Raw genomic sequence first — 5,372 nt, 5'->3', positions numbered from 1 at the left:
TCTGGGGGTTGGGGGGGCTGGTGGGGGAGGGGCCGGCAGGGGCTGGCCCCCCCAACCCCTTACTTACTGGAACCCTGGTGCTGCACCACACTGGTCTGCCAGGCCACGTGTTTCAGCACCAGGTCGATGGGCAACCACTAAGATGCCTCTGGCAGCCAGAGCATCTCTGTGGAGGACCCAGCCTCTGGTTGCCTGAGGGCGTGGTCCAGGACCGTGCCCTGCCCCACTTTTTTAACTGGATATCCAGGGGTCTCATTTTCTCTCCGCACTGCAAGTTTGGGGAGGGGCAGCCATTGCTGCACGGGGAACATTTTTTGTTCTTGCATGTGCCTCTTGCCCCACTCATCTGGACGCGCCCAAGGTGAGTTACATCAGTAGCCCAATACCACTTAAGAGCCCCCATCACGCATAACAAACAATATCCTCTCATGCATTGCCAGGTTTTATAACCAACCTTTACAGCAGCACATACCTCTGTGCCTACCAATTACTACTGAGCACAGAGATGAGCTTCCAGATGGTAGTGGATGAGTAGCTGAGGGAAGCTCTTGCAGTGGCATGTCACTACATCAGTTCCAGAGGTCTCCAGCAAAGTACTTTTTGCTGTCCTGAAATTCAGCCACCACAACTGGTCATCATATATAGCAGTATTCTTTCCTCAGTTTTCCTGAGACCAGAAATGACACTGCTATGAGAACAGCTGCTGTAGGAAAAGTTCATTCGAAATTAGCCACTTTATTTTATCCTCCTACTCTACCAAGACATAATCAGCAGCTAGTTTCCAAAGCCACCTATTTGTGTGATTTCAAATATTCATAAAAAAACCTCTAAATACGACCAATTCTTAGTACTGCAAGATACAGCTGGGTTCCCTTTATGATGGTTATGAAGGCACTGCATTCCCTTTATGATGGTTAAAAATGGTGCTAGCTGACCAAGGTACAGAAGAAACAGAGGATACTGGAGCAGACTAATGGAAATTTGCTAGTTTGAACCAAAAAGCCAAAATTCTAGTGGCTTTTACTTGCATCTCAAAATGCATGACAAGAACCCCCCCAGTATGTATGAAATCTAATAGCAAGACAAAGCACCATTGAATTTAAAATCTCAGGCACATATTTTGGAATTTGTGCCATGTGTATAACCTAGTTCCCTCCGAATCTATGTAACTGCCCATCACATGGATGCAATTGTTTCGGAATAGTTCTTCTTTAACACATTTCATGCAAAGGGTCATGGGTACCACCAACACAGGAAAATTTTAGATCTATGATCATTGTTAAAGGGGTACTCTGGAAGTGCACAAATATCTACTTTCACTTCGTTCTGCTGAAAGTCAACATGAAACTACTGCCATGAGTTGCTCTCACCACTATAGTTGGTGTTCAAACTCATGCATGAGGTGTTGAAGAGGCAGAATAACACACCATCTTTGAGTAGGCTTAGTTTCAAAACAAGATAAAGCTATTTTCAAAGCTTAGTTTAAATCAAGAAAAACAGAACTAAACTTTCATATAAAGTTTTGCATTGTCTGTCTATCTAGGTTATGAAAAAAAATCCTATCTGTTCCATATTAGCATCTGGGTAATTATTTTTACTTGGTTATTAAATCTAAATAAAAATAAAATAACTGATATTTTGAATGTTCCCAACAAAGAGAGAGATTTCTTTAACACTTAACTACTTTTTCCTATGCTGCGCAATATTATTCCATCTTAAAAACACATGAGATTGAGAGCTAGGATTAATAAAGGACCTAATAGATAAAAATGCTCCATTTCTATACATTTTAAATAACATTAGGTCATTTCTGAAGCAGAAACCTTTTTGACTGTCTGAAGGCACAGACTTGTTGTCAGAGAAGGCAATAGAATTTATGAGCAGTAGCTAACTTAGTCACTTTCAATCCACTAGACCAACTCTGCGCAAAATTATTCCCTTTCAATTCATCCAAGAATCAAGATACTGAAAACTAGAAGGCTAGAGCAACTATTCCAATATTTCTAACTATGAAAAATAGGCAAGCCACCTCTTAATTTTAGGACAGTCATCTGCTTAGCAATTTCCTCTCTGGTCACCTACAGTTGAAATTATTTTTGCAGGGAGAAAGCAAGTATACTTAGTTCATCCAAAAATGCTGTCAAGTCAAATCTTAGGGGACAACTAGAGACTCCAATCAGTAGGGATATACTTAAATCACACGGAGTTGAAGTAAAAATTGCGGGCCGCTCACAGCACCCAGCGCCTTTGCAGTGAGACCCCTGACGCTCCCTGCTTCACCACTGAACGGCCAAGGGGCTGGGGCAGGGCCACCAGAGCCACTGAGAGGACAGACCTCCATGCAGTACCACCCCTCACTGCCAACTGGCAGAGAGGGATAGGGCTGCACAAAAGGCAGCCCTCTCAGCCAATCAGCAGCAGACGGAGGAGAGGGTGGCTGGCAGCTTGGCTGCTCCCATTTGTGCTGACTGCTTCTCCCCGACCACTGGACTGCAAGGCCAGGCTGCAGCAGCCACTGGCTCCAACTGGGGAGCCAGCATTTTATTTAATAAGTTGCTCTGGTGAGTCTGTGCAAAAAATCGCAGGGAATGCCAGTTTTCGCAGTGACAGAGAACTTAATTGCTAAGTTACTCCAAAACCCAGGCCACATGAAATAAGTTAACAATGTCTTGTTCATAACTCTAATATATCCTTTTCAATCAAAATCTGATTGTCTAAGTATACTAAATAAATATATTTTTTCTATTTTCAACTGAATACATAAAATGTGAAGAGTCACCACCATTAAGAGGTAACAGCTCTGATTTACTTGAATATTTAATCTGTATAGTGATATCTGCAGAATTAAAAAAGAAAACACTTTTATAGGTTGTTATAAATCTTGGGATTTAGAGAACCTAAAAGAAAAAAAAAGAAAATATAGTATTTCTACTAAGTTTTTACTAAAAAGATAAAGGTCTATATTAATAATGATGCATGTGGTTTCATTTCTGCTGGAAAATAACAACTAGATCACAGTATATCATCTCTCAACATATGCCTCACTGCTAGAAAGAAAGAGGTCACACTCGAACATAACTGAAAAAGCAAAATCTAAATTCTGTCTTTACCTCAGAATTTCCCTTGAAACAAATATGGACAGTTAATGTTTTATTTTGGTTCTTGATATAATATTCTTCTTCACAAATGGCATAATTTAGAAGTCTTCACTTATAAAGTAAGCATATTTTTAACCTTTTTTAATTAAAAAATTTGCTCTTCTCTAGCCTTCAATTTTTTCAGGCAGAAGGCAGGAAAGTGTGGCAGTTCACTAACTCATTCAGAGAGGCATGAAGTTTTTATAGGCCTTTGTCATCAGATGCTATGAATGGATGAGAGAAGGGGTACTAAATAGAAAAAAAAAATAAGGTTACTTGAATACAAAGGAGAGAGCAGTGCTGACTGGGACAAAGATGAGTTGAAGAGATCAAAAGGGGATAAACCAGTGGTTTTCAGCCAAGCTATAGCTGTGCAATATTTGCACTATTAGGTAAACTTAGAGACTTCAAATAGGAATAGTGTCAAAAACATCCTGCTGCTCTGATCTTTCCAAGTTCACTGCAGCAGTAGAACTGCTCTATTACTTTTTCTAGGGTCAAGAAATGAATGAAAGCTAAGAGCTGGCATTTTCCAAGGGGCGCCTTAAGTCTAAAGTAAGTTGAGAACCACTGGGATAAATAAAGCAGTTCAGCCACTAAGGGACACCAGGGTTATAAAAGCAGGTCCAGACAATGGGATAACACTCCAGAGTCTCCGTTGATACCATACTTTACACAATCAAGTTCATGGACAATTTCTTGATCTGTAGTTTCACGTTTAACTCAGTTGTTAACATTTTGTTGTTTAAAAATGGCTACTCCGAGGTCAGCGATGAAGTGTCAAGGGAAGTTAAAGTATACTAGTACAGGCTTTTGTATCATTCTAGAATAGATGACAGATTGGCATCTATTCATTCTTCCACCTAGGAATTGCCCTCTTTATCCAATGTAAACAACAGACCTACACTGATGATGGCAGGTGACAGCATATCTGACACTAACAGAGGAGCAGGTAAAAAAACCTGGATGTTATAATCTGTGTTGTCTGATCCAGTGATGATGTAATCTGTGTTGATGACAGGGCACAGCTAATACCCCTGCTCTCTGCAAGTCCTTTTATAATAGGGATAGCCAACCTGCAGCATGGGTGCCACAAGTGGCATGGACAGCCTCTGTCTGTGGCGCACGACGGATTGGGAGGTGATAAGCAGCACAGTGACAAATAGGGCAGGAAGCAGAAAGGAAAGCAGCAAAATGAGCAGGGAGCACTCATGGAAGGTGCAGGGCTCATTTATGGCATGCTATAAAACAGTAGAAGCCAACCATTTTTCTGACAAGCATCTGATGAAGCAGCCTGTAGCCCACAAAGGTCCTGCCCACAAAGGTTAAGCCTCTCTGAACAAGTTACTCTATAAGGTGCTATACTGCCTTGCCTTCTCCCCAACTCCAGACTAACACAGCTAACCATGCCTCTTAATTCTTTTGTCAGACTATTTAACGTGATATAAAACTTTAAAGCAGAGGCATAATTTAAAAATCATATTGCTAATTTTCTTTAAAATGCACAAATTCTGTCTTTTGAATCAGAAATACATTAACTTGAGAAGCTTTTTAGTGAAAATATATTAGAATTAACAATCAGAAGAGTGGAAAAATGATGCAAATCAGGAGTCAGCAGCTTCCAGCCATGGACAGGTGTGGCCAGCAGAGCCACGGAACCCAGCCTGTGGATCCAAAAGCTTTTGGCTCATGCTGGAGCCAGGTATAGGGAAAAGCACTGGCAGCAAAGGGCTGAATTTTAACAGCAACCTGCCTCAGACATGAGTTGAGTCACACCAGCCCAGAACTGGAAAAGGCTGCCAACCCCTGATAGAGATAATATACAGCTTTCTACCATGAAGGAAAAGATGTTAAGAGTTTGGTGATAAACTTGCCCATCCCAACCAATCAATCAATCTTTCAAATCATACCAAACCAAAGTAAGAACAGATAAGTAATAGATGTGGTACAAGCAGCAGCACTAATAGCTAAGGATATCCAATGCCAGTAAGATCCTATTTTTAGCTGTTTATAACTTAGCCCATGGCTGTCCAGTTGGCAGCCCACAGGCCAAATGCAGCACATGAGGAGTTAAATGGTGGCACCCAAGCTTCCATCCAGCTCTCTCAAGGGTTCTTTTCCCTCCCGCTTCCCCTTTCCCTTCCCAGCCCCAGAAAGAAGTACATAGCACAGTGCTGAGGGAGCCTTTTGCCTGGGGCACCTGAGAGGCACAATACAGTTTGGGGGGGGGGGGGG

The sequence above is a fragment of the Gavialis gangeticus genome, unplaced genomic scaffold (genome assembly GCF_001723915.1).
Source record: "Gavialis gangeticus isolate Ggan-Ray unplaced genomic scaffold, GavGan_comp1, whole genome shotgun sequence".
Lineage (NCBI taxonomy): Eukaryota > Metazoa > Chordata > Crocodylia > Gavialidae > Gavialis > Gavialis gangeticus.
Note: the sequence above shows the minus strand (reverse complement) of the source record.